This window comes from Triticum aestivum, chromosome 6A, assembly GCF_018294505.1.
Source record: "Triticum aestivum cultivar Chinese Spring chromosome 6A, IWGSC CS RefSeq v2.1, whole genome shotgun sequence".
NCBI lineage: Eukaryota > Viridiplantae > Streptophyta > Magnoliopsida > Poales > Poaceae > Triticum > Triticum aestivum.
In genome coordinates, this window is record NC_057809.1 from 209,590,472 (window position 1) to 209,605,938 (window position 15,467).

Here is a 15,467-nt window from a genome sequence, read left to right on the forward strand (position 1 = left end):
TAATTTCATCCTCTCCCAAGCTTGTGCAACATGTTCATGATCAAGTTGCTTAAAATTCATAATATCATTTATAAGAGAGATGATCTTAGAGGGAGGAAAATACTTAGAGATAAAAGCATCTTTGCACTTATTCCACGAATCAATACTATTTTTAGGCAAAGACGAAAACCAAGCTTTAGCACGATCTCTAAGCGAAAAAGGAAATAGCTTCAATTTAACGATGTCATTATCAACATCTTTCTTCTTTTGCATATCACACAAATCAATGGAGCTATTTAGATGGGTAGCGGCATCTTCACTAGGAAGGCCGGAAAACGGGTCTTTCATGACAAGATTCAGCAAGGCAGCATTAATTTCACAAGATTCAGCATCGGTAAGAGGAGCAATCGGATTGCTAATAAAATCATTGTTGTTGGTATTGGTAAAGTCACACAATTTAGTGTTATCTTGAGCCATCGTGACAAGCAAGCAATCCAACACACAAGCAAACAAGAAACAGGCAAAAAGAAGCAAATAGAGAAAGAGAGGGAGGATAGAGAGAGAGAGGGCGAATAAAACGGCAAGGGTGAAGTGGGGGAGATAAGGGTTTGTGATGGGTACTTGGTATGTTGAATTTTGCGTAGACCTCCCCGGCAACGGCGCCAGAAATCCTTCTTGCTACCTCTTGAGCACTTGCGTTGGTTTCCCCTTGAAGAGGAAAGGGTGGTGCAGCAAAGTAGCATAAGTATTTCCCTCAGTTTTTGAGAACCAAGGTATCAATCTAGTAGGAGGCTACGCGTGAGTCCCTCGCACCTACACAAAAAAAATAAATCCTCGCAACCAACACGATAAGGGGTTGTCAATCCCTACACAGTCACTTAAGAGAGTGAGATCTGATAGATATAAGATAATATTTTTGGTATTTTTATGATCAAGATGCAAAGTAAAATAAAAGCAATGAAAATAACTAAGTATTGGAATATTAATATGACGAAGATAGACCCGGGGGCCATAGGTTTCACTAGTGGCTTCTCTCAAGAGCATAGGTATTTTACGGTGGGTGAACAAATTACTATTGAGCAATCGACAAAATTGAGAATAGTTATGAGAATATCTAGGTATGATCATGTATATAGGCATCACGTCCAAGACAAGTAGACCGACTCCTGCCTGCATCTACTACTATTACTCCACACATCGACCGCTATCCAACATGCATCTAGAGTATTAAGTTCAAGAGAACAGAGTAACGCTTTAAGCAAGATGACATGATGTAGAGGGATAAATTCATGCAATATGATAAAAAACCCATCTTGTTATCCGGAACAGGCCCCAAGATGGGATCTCGTGGATACAGAAAGTTACGGCGGTGGAATTAGGGTTTTGGCTCCGTATCTGATCGTTTGGGGGTACGTAGGTATATATAGGAGGAAGAAGTACGTCGGTGGAGCAACAGGGGGGCCACGAGGGTGGAGGGCGCGCCTGGGGGGGTAGGCACGCCCCCCTACCTCGTGGCCTCCCTGTTGGTTTCTTGATGTAGGGTCCAAGTCTCCTGGGTCTTGTTCGTTCCAAAAATCACGTTCCCGAAGGTTTCATTCCGTTTGGACTCCATTTGATATTCCTTTTCTTTGAAACCCTAAAATAGGCAAAAAAAATAGCAATTCTGGGTTGGGCCTCCGGTTAGTAGGTTAGTCCCAAAAATAATATAGAAGTGTATAATAAAGCCCAATAATGTCCAAAACAGTAGATAATATAGCATGGAGCAATCAAAAATTATAGATACGTTGGAGACGTATCACCCCTTCACCGTCTCCACGAAGGAGCCTTCGGGCCATGTGACATTGGGCATCTTGCCCACCATGGCGCCTCCGCACTCTACTTGTTGGCCTCTCATCATCTTCGGCTTTACATTGAAGGTCTTCAGCCATAGGCCTAAGTGGGGTGGGATACGGAGAAAGGCCTCGCAAATGACTATAAATGCCGAGATGTTGAGGATAAAGTTGGGGGCTAGATCATGGAAGTCCAGCTCGTAGTAAAACATCAGTCCACGACAAACGGGTGGAGAGGGAATACCAGCCCGCGGACAAAATGTGTGAGAAACACAACCCTCTCATGGGGCTCTGGGGTAGGGACGATTTGTCCCTCGGTCGGGAGACGGTGAACGATCTCCTTGGCCAGGTATCCGGCCTCTCGGAGCTCCTTGATGTCTTTCTTCTTAACAAAGGAGGCCATCCACTTGCCACCAGCTCCGGATCCAGACATGGTTGGCGTGCTTTCTCCGGCGGGGGAAGCTGGAGCTTGGGCGCTGGAGCTCGAGAATGGATGGGCAGAGGAAAGAGAAGTCAAGGGTGAGTGAGTACAAATCCTTATCCCCTTATAAAGGCCACGAATGTCAAACGCCTTCCTACTCACCTTAAAACTTGCATATTCCCAAGGGCTGTGTAAATGGCGCGGTTGGGTTACCCACACCCATATTGATGAGAATCCCGTAATAAGGGGACACGATCTCTGCTTTGACAAGACGTGCCAATGGCAACCGCGTCTCAAAACATGGAGCGGCAGATGAAAAATGGTTCGAAATTATGACCAGACAGATGTGATGTCATGTTACGGAAAGTTGTCAGCGGATTGGACTCGTGTAAAGTTATATTCTCTCTCTGGTTGTATGTGGTCTGTGTTATAGGTCCGGGCACGTTGATACATAGGAAGACTATTTTGGATTCAGAAGGAGGAACCCGTCTTGCAATGCCGAAGACAGGCCTACGCGCTGGATACCTTGGCATTGAAGCCAGGTTCAGGGGCTACTGAGGGAGTCCTGGACTAAGGGGTCCTCGGATGTCCGGCCTGTTAGCCATGGGGCCGGATTGATGGGCTGTGAAGATACGAAGATCGGAGACCGCACCCGTGTCCGGATGGGACTCTCCTTGGCATGGAAGGCAAGCTTGGTGACTAAATATGTAGATTCGTTTCTTTGTAACCGACCTTGTGTAACCCTAGATCCTACCGGTGTCTATATAAACCGGAGAACTTAGTACGGAGAGGGATATTCATTGTCATAACCACACAAGCTAGGCCTCTAGGGTTTAGCCATTACGATCTCGTGGTAGATCAACTCTTGTAATACTCATATTCATCAAGATCAATCAAGCAGGACGTAGGGTATTACCTCCATAGAGAGGGCCCGAACCTGGGTAAAACATTGTGTCCCCTATCTCCTGTTACCATCAACCTTAGACGCACAGTTTGGGACCCCCTACCCGAGATACGCCGTTTTTGACACTGAAAGGAGGTACGTTTTCAAGCTTGATGTTAGCAACAATTATGACCCGGTACTATCAATACTTACAAACCAGCAATTCTGGCAATGATAAACCGGCAAGTTCTACATCTTTAAGCCGGCTGAAAATCAGATGAGTATTTCAAGACCAATATTTTTGTGAAGCTGTAACGCCCCGAGACCGATGTGCCAGGTGTCGTCCAGTTATTCGCGGTGGTTGCCTTGTCATTTGCTTGCGTGTCATGCATTGCATATCATGTCATCATGTGCATTTCATTTGCATACTTGTTCGTCTCATGCATTCGAGCATTTTCCCCGTTGTCCGTTTTGCATTCCGGCGCTCCTATCTCCTCCGGTGGTCATTTCTTCCTTCTTTTCATGTGTGGGGGTTAAACATTTCCGGATTGGACCGAGACTTGCCAAGCGGCCTTGGTTTACTACCGGTAGACCGCCTGTCAAGTTTCGTACCATTTGGACTTCGTTTGATGCTCCAACGGTTAACCGAGGGACCGAGAAGGCCTCGTGTGTGTTGCAGCCAAACACCCTTCCATTTTGGCCCAAAACCCACCTAAACCTCCTCCATCATCTCGGTCGTTCGATCATGATCACGTGGCCTAAAACCGCACCTCATTTGGACTCTCCTAGCTCCCTCTACCTATATATATGTGCATCTCCCCGAAATTCGCGGATGAACCCTAGCCTTCCCCTTCCTCGCGCCGCCGGACATGTACGTCCGCGCCGGACGCGTCCGCCGGCCACCTCACTCTGCCTAATGGCGTTGCGCCACGTCACCTCCTCCACCGCCCGAACCAACCGGCTCGCGCCACCTGGTCTCCTGCCTCATCCCTGCTGCCGCGGTTCACCCGCGCGGGGCCCTCCGGGCCCGGTCGCCACCGCCAGCCGCTCGGCCTCGCGCCCGCCCGAGCCGCCTCCTGCGCCGCTCTGGACGCTGCCGTGCGCCACCGCGGCCATGCGCCACCATGCCTCGCCTCCTTCCCGCCGGCGCTGCCCTTCGCTGGCGTGGCCCCGTCGCCACCTTGGGTCGCCGGGTCCGCCCCCGGTGCAACTCCGGCGAGCCCCGCGTCCTCCTCCAACGCGCTCCGGCGAGGTCTCCTCCAAGTCCGGTCATCTCCATCGTCTCCGGCGAGGTTCCGTGGATCGGGACCAGATCCACCACTTCCCCGATCCAAACGCCCCGTCCAAATCCAGATCCCTCCGTCCCGCACGTCTCCGTCCTGGGTTGACTTTCTCGGAGAGGTCCAATTTCTACCAAGTCCCCGAGATTTCCATGTTTCATATGCCCATGTTCATCATGTCATAACTTTGCATCTGTAGCTCCATTTTGCGCGTTTAGCATATCAAAATGTTTGCCTCAGAGAGCACATCATTTCATATCATTGCATCATTTTCATTTGAGCTCATCTTGATGCCCAAAATGCTGTTGGAAGAGTGCTATTTGAGTTAATTGTCAGATCTGCTGCTCCAATTAGATATTTGTCATTTTTGCCATGATTATTGTGTGCATGATATGCCCCTGGGCTCTATATGAGTTTTGTTATATGCTTTGTCATCTTTCCATAGGTGCAACCCATGTATTTTTGTGATGTGTGTGGTGACTAGCACAAGCTTGCAAAGTGGTGCATTCGTTAATGCTGATTTTAGGGACCTGTTTATTTCAATATGCTATATGTTCATGTTGGTTCCTAGTGACCCGTGCCTCGTTTGAGGATTATCAGTAAGGATGTTTTGTTAATCTTGTAGTGCTCTATCCATCCATGTCTTTGTTTGCAATTATGGATCACCCTAGCTTGAGTCAATCGAGCTCTACTTTTGCTATTCCGTGAATCTGGGCAGATTGTCTACTTGTTAGCAATTTTGCCGAGGATGTTGTAGTTGTTCCGTGCATGATATGTTGTTGTTCTTGCCATGTCTAGCTTGTATAATGTGTATTCTTGTTGTGTGTATGCTTAGATTGTCATGCCTTGCTCTGTAGTGAGTGCATCGAGCTCGTATACATGCCTACTTGATATCTGATTTGCATGCTCCAGTTTTCACTAAGTCTGTGATCTGATTATGTTTTTGCCATGTTCACATGCTTGCATTTGTATTTTCTGATCCCTTTTGGCTCAAGGTCACTAAGGGACTTTTGTTAAGCTCTTTGAGTAGCTCCATGTCATGCTTTACTTTGCCATGTTCAGGCCCTGTAGCATATAGTTTTCATGCTCGAAAGTGTGCTACCTGATCTGTTTACCAATTGCACTTTTGCCATGCTTGTTTGAACCTGTTAATGGATGAATTAGCCATAGCTCAGTGTTCATCTTTTGTTAAGCTTCATGCGTGGATCCCTGCCATGTATTGTGTTGCCATGTTTGGGTGCTGTAGCATGTTTAACTTGTTACATTTAGATGGCTACTTGCTGTTTATCGCAGATCGATGCCATATTTGATTTGCTTGCCATTTCCAAACCGTAACTCCGATTCCGGTGATCTTTATATCGTTTTCAAGCAATTTCATCTCAACTTTCCAGTGGCCATCACCAACGCAGAGTATGAACTCGAACGCCCCTCCAAGAGCTACCCAAAGCGCAGGTTGCTACCCCAATTAGAGGAGGAAGCACTTAAACCTACATCACCAACGCATGATGCGGCCGACAGGCCACCCCGTGGCCGCGACAGAGAGGCCTCTCGGCCCTCCACTCAAGCCGCACCCCGGCGCCGCTCAAAAACCATGAAGGCATGGGAAAATGTGCCAGACCTGCGAGATATATTGGAGGACAAGGCAAGGCAAACAAGATTGATCTATGGATCACGTGGGCGCCCCACGGCACCAGACGGTACTTGTCACGCCAGATACAGTAAATCCGGTCGGGCCGAACAAAGTAGACAAAGCTCGTTTGAGCTGCGTCGTGATGTAGCCCAATACAGAGGCGCCGCACACCCACTATGCTTCACAGATGAAGTAATGGATCATCAAATCCCCGAGGGTTTCAAACCCGTGAACATCGAATCATACGATGGCACAACAGATCCTGCAGTATGGATCGAGGACTATCTCCTTCATATCCACATGGCCCGCGGTGATGACCTACACGCCATCAAATACCTCCCACTCAAGCTTAAAGGACCAGCTCGGCATTGGCTTAAGAGCTTGCCAGTAGAATCAATTGGTTGTTCGGAGGACCTGGAAGCCACATTCCTCGACAATTTCCAGGGCACTTATGTGCGACCACCAGACGCCGATGACCTAAGCCACATAATTCAGCAGCCAGAGGAATCGGCCAGACAATTCTGGACACGGTTCATAACCAAGAAAAATCAAATCGTCGACTGTCCGGACACAGAGGCCCTAGCAGCCTTCAAGCATAACATTCACGATGAGTGGCTTGCACGGCACCTAGGACAGGAAAAGCCGAAATCTATGGTAGCCCTCACGACACTTATGACCCACTTTTGCGTGGGAGAAGACAGCTCGCTAGCTCGCAGCAATAACATGACCAAGAGCCCTGGTAATTCGGATACCAAGGACAACAGTGGCAGGTCATGTCGCAACAAGCAAAAGCGCCGCATTAACGGTGATAATGCTGAGGATACGGTAGTTAATGCCGGATTCAGAGGCTCTAAACCCGGTCAGCAGAAAAAGCCATTCAAAAGAAATACTCCGGGCCCGTCCAGTTTGGACCGAATACTCGATCGCTCATGCCAGATACATGGCACCCCCAAAAAACCAGCCAATCACACCAACAGGGATTGTTGGGTGTTCAAGCAGGCAGGCAAGTTAAATGCCGAAAGCAGAGGCAAGGGGCTGCATAGCGATGACGAGGAGGAGCCCCGGCCGCCGAACAATAGTGGACAGAAAGGTTTTCCCCAACAAGTGCGGACGGTGAACATGATATACACAACCCACATCCCCAAGAGGGAGCGGAAGCGTGCGCTAAGGGACGTATACGCGATGGAGCCAGTCGCCCCAAAGTTCAACCCATGGTCTTCCTGCCCGATCACTTTTGATCGAAGGGACCACCCCACTAGCATCCGTCATGGCGGATTCGCCGCATTGGTTCTAGACCCAATTATTGACGGATTTCACCTCACTAGAGTCCTTATGGACGCCGGCAGCAGCCTGAACCTGCTTTATCAGGATACAGTGCAGAAAATGGGCATCGATCCCTCGAGGATTAAACCCACCATAATGACCTTTAAAGGCGTCATACCAGCTGTAGAAGCCAACTGTACAGGCTCAGTTACACTTGAAGTGGTCTTCGGATCTCCGGATAATTTCCGAAGCGAGGAGTTAATCTTCGACATAGTCCCGTTCCGCAGTGGCTATCACGCACTGCTCGGGCGAACCGCATTTGCCTAGTTCAATGCGATGCCGCACTACACATACCTCAAGCTCAAGATGCCAGGCCCTCGAGGAGTAATCACGATCAATGGAAACACCGAACGCTCTCTCCGAACGGAGGAGCATACGGCGGCTATCGCAGCGGAAGTACAAAGCAGCCTCTCAAGGCAATTCTCCAGTCCGGCCATTAAATGTCCAGACACCGTCAAGCGCACCCGGAGTAACCTACAACAAGACCGCCTGGCACGTTCCGAGCAAGCGTAGCAATGCGGCCCCAACCCCAGCCCTCGCGAACTTGCGAAACCAGTGTTGCGCGTACATAACTACGCTCTAGAAATACCATGGGCACAGGGGGAGGGGCACCATCACGGCACGCCTGAAACGCGGCTTAAACCGCACTAGGGGCTGCCGATTTCTTAATTTTCTCTTATTTTCTGGACTCCATTCTTAGGAAGGCTTGTCCGGCAATACAATTGCTGCACAAACGATACAACCAGGGAAGCAGAAAGCTACGCCGCACTACGGAACTCTAAGGTTGTCTCTATAATGAGCAGTATACCTGTTTCGCATAACATTCCGCAGCTCGCCCCTGGAAAGGACATATTTGATAGTCCCATCTTTTGCTTATCACACTATTTTTATCGTTCTACTTTGATCGCAGCTTTTTTAAATAAACAATGCATAGCTTCCGTCTATTATTGCATTACCTCTTTTTTGCGAATATATGTTCATTAATGACATGTTGCACCCATACACTTTGGTACGGCCAATACGCCAGGGGCTTAAGTACCCCACAACATGGTGTGAGAAGTCCGAACACTTCACAAGTGCGTCACCCCGAACTTATAGCATTATATGCATCAGCTCCGAATCATGTCTTGGGTCAATAGTTGGGTTTGCCCGGCTCCTATGTTTTGGTACCTTATGTTCCGCTATATCGGCTAAGGTAGCACTAGGAGAACTACTGCGATTGTGCCCCAGTTGAGCTGGGCTAAGCACCTTAGTAGAGAAAGCTAAAACTGACCGTCATGATAAGGAGAGAGCTGGTCGCTGTTCGAGAGGTTTTCGAGTCCCTAAAGACTTATGCCGCTTAGAGCGAGGAGTCGACTTTGTCCGGCCTAGGCGTGGATAGCGCCCCGAACTCAGTCTTCCGAACACTAGGGGCTTCGCCAAAATTTAAAATTATAGAATTCTATGGCTAAGTGAGAGTGTTCAAGCATTATAGCCCGATTGCCTTGTTCGTTGTGTTGAGCGCCTCCCTCGAAGGACCCAAGAATGGCAAAAAGGGCGCTCATGTTTATCCCGAACACCCCAGCACTCGTGGCATGGGGGCAGAAGCCGACGACTCGCCATCTCTCAAATTTGATAAACGGCCACACAGAAGGTAATATTTTAAATTCAAAAGCATTGCTTAGCGCATATGAACAAGTTTTCAATGTACAGGATCACAAATGCGAGTTTACTCAAAAATTACATCTTTGGAGCATTCATCCGCTATAAGGTGGGCACCCCTCAGGACGCCCTCATAATACGCTTCCGGGATGTGATGCTCCTTGCCCGGCGGCGGCCCGTCCTTCACCAACTTCTCCGCATCCATCTTGCCCCAGTGCACTTTAGCACGGGCAAGCTCCCTACGGGCACCTTCGATGCAGACGGAGTGCTTGATCACTTCAAGTCGTGGACAGGCATCCACCAGCCGTCTCACCAGCCTAAAGTAGCTCCCAGGCAGAGCCTCTCGAGGCCACAGCCGAACTATGAGGCCCTTTATGGCCTGTTCGGCAACCTTGTGGAGCTCAACCATTTGCTTCAGCTGGTCGCTCAAAGGCACCAGGTGTCCGTCCTCAGCATACTGAGACCAGAACACCTTCTCCGTCGAGCTCCCCTCTTTGGCTCGGTAGTAGGCGGCGGCATCCGATGCACTGCGGGGCAAATCTGTGAATGCTCCTGGAGAGCTCCAGACTCGGGTAAGTAACAAGTAATTCACTTTCATGTGCTTGCTTTGCATAATCAATGCCTTACCCGCCGCTATCTTCTTCATCACTTCAATTTATTTGAGGGCTTTCTGGGCTTCGGCCTTGGCAGACTTCGTGCTTTTAAGGGCTGCCGCAAGCTCAGACGCTTGCGTCTTTGAGTTAAGCTCCAAACTCTCGTGTTTTTTCACGAGAGCCTGGAGCACTTTCTGCACCTCCTCCACCCGCGCCTCCTGCTTCCCTCTCTCCGTGCGCTTTGCGCCCACTCTATTTTCGGCCTCGAACAACGCTTGCTTAAGGGTTTCCACCTCGGTCGTGGCCCCTATAATAGCACGTTGATCCTGTCATTTTTTGCAACCACATCTTCTCTATATACTTGCGCAAGGTATTACTTACCTTCCTTCTCCTCGAGTTGCCTCTTGGAATGACCGAGCTCGTTCTCGGACCATGCAAGGTTTTGCTTCAGCGTATCCACCTTCGCAGTCAGTGCGGCAGAGGCCAGCAGCGAAGCCTGCATACGCATATTGACTTGATTATGTTAGACTCCTGCGAATGTTATTAGATCCTCTATTCAGCTTTTCTTTCCGAATGCCGAACAGAGCATCAGGGGCTACTGTCTATGCGGTAATATTTTTACATATTCTTTACTTACCTCAAAGCCTGTGAGAAGGCTGGCACGGGCTTCAGTCAGTCCGCTCTTGGCGGACTGAACCTTCTGGATCACCGCACTCATAATAGTGCGGTGCTCCTCGTCGATGGAGGCGCCGTTAAGCGTCTCCAGCAAATTGTTTGGTGCCTCCGGTTGGACGGAGGTCACCGGCTCGGTAGGCTCGCTCCTCTTGGAAGGAGGCTGCCTACTGGAGTCTGGAGCCATTGAAGGTTCCGGCGCGGTGTCCGGCTCAAGGCCGGACTCGGAGCCCTTGGGGGTTTAATCCCCTTTGCGCCTGGAGTCCGGGAGGTCGCCTTGCGGCGCCTCCAGGACCACCTCCTCCTGGTTTGGAACCTGTTGGGACAGCACCTCGGCGTCGTTCGTAGGGAGGGGGGAGGTAGCCATTGGAAGCGAATTCACATCCGATGAATCCAGGGAACCGCTCGACGACACGTCGAGCCGGTCTTTGGGTGGACTGCACAATCATGTTCGACGTAAGGAAAAACTATGCAATGGGGGAATACTATGAATCACTCTGGTATCCGGATACTTACGATCTCGCCAGGGGCTTGGCCCTGTGTGGCCACTCCTCTTCGCCGTCGTCGGCGTTGGTGGAGTAGTCCGGAGGAGGGGTCTTCCCCCTCTTGGACCCTTCGGCCTCCCCGGTTGGGGCGGCCTTCCTTTTCTTCCCTTCCCCCGCTGGAGGGGGAGAGTGTTGGGGAACATAGTAATTTCAAAAAAAATCCTACGCACACGCAAGATCATGGTGATGCATAGCAATGAGACGGGAGAGTCTTGTCTACGTACCCTCGTAGACCGGCAATGGAAGTGTTGACACAACGTAGAAGTAGTCGTACGTCTTCCCGATCCGTCCGATCCAAGTACCGAACGTACGGCACCTCCGAGTTCTGCACACATTCAACTCGGTGACGTCCCTTGAGTTCCGATCCAGCAAAACGTTGAGGGAGAGTTTCGTCAGCATGACGGCGTGATGACGGTGATGATGTTCTACCGACGCAGGGCTTCGCCTAAGCACCGCTACGATATGACCGAGGTGGAATATGGTGGAAGGGGCACCACACACGGCTAAGGAACAATCACGAGGATCAACTTGTGTGTCATGCGGTGCCCCCTTGCCTCAGTATATAAAGGAGGGAGAGGGGGAGGTGCGGCCGGCCCTATGGGTGCGCCTGGAGGAGTCCTACTCCAATCGGGAGTAGGACTCCCCCCTCTTGCCTTGTTGGAAAAGGAAGGAGGACGGGAGAATGAGGAAAGCCCCCCCCCCCCTTCCTTGTCCTATTCGGACTAGGGGGGAGGGGGCACGCGGCCTGCCCTGGCCGGCCCTCCTCTTCTCCCTTATGGCCCATGTAAGCCCAATAACCCCCGGGGGGGTTCCGGTAACCCCCCGGTACTCCGATAAAATCCCGATTTCACCCGGAACGTTTCTGATATCCAAATATAGGCTTCCAATATATCAATATTTATGTCTCGACCATTTCGAGACTCCTCGTCATGTCCGTGATCACATCCGGGATTCCGAACAACCTTCGGTACATCAAAACACAAAAACCCTAATTACGATTGTCACCGAACTTTAAGCGTGCGGACCCTACGGGTTCGAGAACTATGTAGACATGACCGAGACACGTCTTCGGTCAATAACCAATAGCGGAACCTGGATGCTCATATTGGCTCCTACATATTCTACGAACATCTTTATGGTCAGACCGCATAACAACATACGTTGTTCCCTTTGTCATTGGTATGTTACTTGCCCGAGATTCGATCGTCGGTATCTCAATACCTAGTTCAATCTCGTTACCGGCAAGTCTCTTTACTCGTTCCGTAATACATCATCCTGCAACTAACTTATTAGTTGCAATGCTTGCAAGGCTTGAGTGATGTGCATTACCGAGAGGGCCCAGAGATACCTCTCCAACAATCGGAGTGACAAATCCTAATCTCAAAATACGCCAACCCAACAATTACCTTCGGAGACACCTGTAGAGCACCTTTATAATCACCTAGTTACGCTGTGACGTTTGGTAGCACATAAAGTGTTCCTCCAGTAAACGGGAGTTGCATAATCTCATAGTCATAGGAACATGTATAAGTTATGAAGAAAGCAATAGCAACAAACTAAACGATCAAGTGCTAAGCTAACGGAATGGGTCAAGTCAATCACATCATTCTCCTAATGATGTGATCCCGTTAATCAAATGACAACTCATGTCTATGGTTAGGAAACATAACCATCTTTGATTAACAAGCTAGTCAAGTAGAGGCATACTAGTGACTCTCTGTTTTTGTCTATGTATTCACACATGTATTATGTTTCCGGTTAATACAATTCTAGCATGAATAATAAACATTTATCATGATATAAGTAAATAAATAATAACTTTATTATTGCCTCTAGGGCATATTTCCTTCAGTCTCCCACTTGCACTAGAGTCAATAATCTAGATTACACAGTAATGATTCTAACACCCATGGAGCCTTGGTGCTGATCATGTTTTGCTCGTGGAAGAGGCTTAGTCAGCGGGTCAGCAACATTCAGATCCGTATGTATCTTGCAAATTTCTATGTCTCCCACTTGGACTAAATCCTGAATGGAATTGAAGCGTCTCTTGATGTGTTTGGTTCACTTGTGAAATCTGGATTCCTTCGCCAAGGCAATTGCACCAGTATTATCACAAAAGATTTTCATTGGACCCGATGCACTAGGTATGACACCTAGATCGGATATGAACTCATTCATCCAGACTCCTTCATTTGCTGCTTCCGAAGCAGCTATGTACTCCGCTTCACATGTAGATCCCGCCACGACGCTTTGTTTAGAACTGCACCAACTGACATCTCCACCGTTCAGTAAAAACACGTATCCGGTTTGCGATTTAGAATTGTCCGGATCAGTGTCAAAGCTTGCATCAACGTAACCATTTACGATGAGCTCTTTGTCACATCCATATACGAGAAACATATCCTTAGTCCTTTTCAGGTATTACAGGATGTTCTTGACCGCTGTCCAGTGATCCACTCCTGGACCACTTTGGTACCTCCCTGCTAGACTTATAGCAAGGCACACATCAGGTCTGGTATACAGCATTGCATACATGATAGAGCCTATGGCTGAAGCATAGGGAACATCTTTCATTTTCTCTCTATCTTCTGCGGTGGTCAGACATTGAGTCTTACTCAACTTCACACCTTGTAACATTGGCAAGAACCCTTTCTTTGCTTGATCCATTTTGAACTTCTTCAAAACCTTGTCAAGGTATGTGCTTTGTGAAAGTCCAATTAAGCATCTTGATCTATCTCTATACATCTTAATTCCCAATATGTAAGCAGCTTCACCGAGGTCTTTCATTGGAAAACTCTTATTCAAGTATCCCTTTATGCTATCCAGAAATTCTATATCATTTCCAATCAATAATATGCCATCCACATATAATATCAGAAATGCTACAGAGCTCCCACTCACTTTCTTGTAAATACAGGCTTCTCCAAAAGTCTGTACAAAACCAAATGCTTTGATCACACTATCAAAGCGTTTATTCCAACTCCGAGAGGCTTGCACCAGTCCATAAATGGATCACTGGAGCTTGCACACTTTGCTAGCTCCCTTTGGCTCGACAAAACCTTCTGGTTGCATCATATACAACTCTTCTTCCAGAAATCCATTCAGGAATGCAGTTTTGACATCCATTTGCCAAATTTCATAATCATAAAATGCGGCAATTGCTAACATGATTCGGACAGACTTAAGCATCGCTACGGGTGAGAAGGTCTCATCGTAGTCAATCCCTTGAACTTGTCGAAAACCTTTTGCAACAAGTCGAGCTTTGTAGACAGTAACATTACCGTCAGCGTCAGCCTTCTTCTTGAAGATCCATTTATTCTCAATTGCTTGCCGATCAACGGGCAAGTCAACCAAAGTCCACACTTTGTTCTCATACATGGATCCCATCTCAGATTTCATGGCTTCTAGCCATTTTGCGGAATCTGGGCTCACCATCGCTTCTTCATAGTTCATAGGTTCATCATGATCTAGTAGCATGACTTCCAGAATAGGATTACCGTACCACTCTGGTGCGGATCTTACTCTGGTTGATCTACGAGGTTCGGTAGTAACATGATCTGAAGTTTCATGATCATTATCATTAGCTTCATCACTAATTGGTGTAGGTGTCACAGAAACCGGTTTCTGTGATGTACTACTTTCCAATAAGGGAGCAGGTACAGTTACCTCATCAGGTTCTACTTTTCTCCCACTCACTTCTTTCGAGAGAAACTCCTTCTCTAGAAAAACTCCGAATTTAGCAACAAAAGTTTTGCCTTCGGATCTTTGATAGAAGGTGTACCCAACAGTCTCCTTTGGGTATCCTATGAAGACACATTTCTCCGATTTGGGTTCGAGCATATCAGGTTGAAGCTTTTTCACATAAGCATCGCAGCCCCAAACTTTCAGAAATGACAACTTTGGTTTCTTGCCAAACCACAGTTCATAAGGCGTCGTCTCAATGGATCTCAATGGTGTCCTATTTAATGTGAATGCAGCCATCTCTAAAGCATAACCCCAAAACGATAACGGTAAATCAGTAACAGACATCATAGATTGCACCATATCTAATAAAGTACGATTACGACGTTCGGACACACCATTATGCTATGGTGTTCCGGGTGGCGTGAGTTGCGAAACTATTCCGCATTGTTTCAAATGTAGACCAAACTCGTAACTCAAATATTCTCCTCCACGATCAGATCGTAGAAACTTTATTTTCTTGTTACGATGATTTTCAACTTCACTCTGAAATTCTTTGAACTTTTCAAATGTTTCAGACTTATGTTTCATTAAGTAGATATACCCATATTTGCTTAAATCATCTGTGAAGGTGAGAAAATAACGATATCCGCCACGAGCCTCATCATTCATTGGACCACATACATCTGTATGTATGATTTCCAACAAATCCGTTGCTCTCTCCATAGTACCGGAGAACGGCGTTTTAGTCATCTTACCCATGAGGCATGGTTCGCAAGTACCAAGTGATTCACAATCAAGTAGTTCCAAAAGTCCATCAGTATGGAGTTTCTTCATGCGCTTTACACCGATATGACCTAAACGGCAGTGCCACAAATAAGTTGCACTATCATTATCAACTCTGCATCTTTTGATTTCAACATTATGAATATGTGTATCACTACTATCGAGATTCATCAAAAATAGAACACTCTTCAAGGGTGCATGACC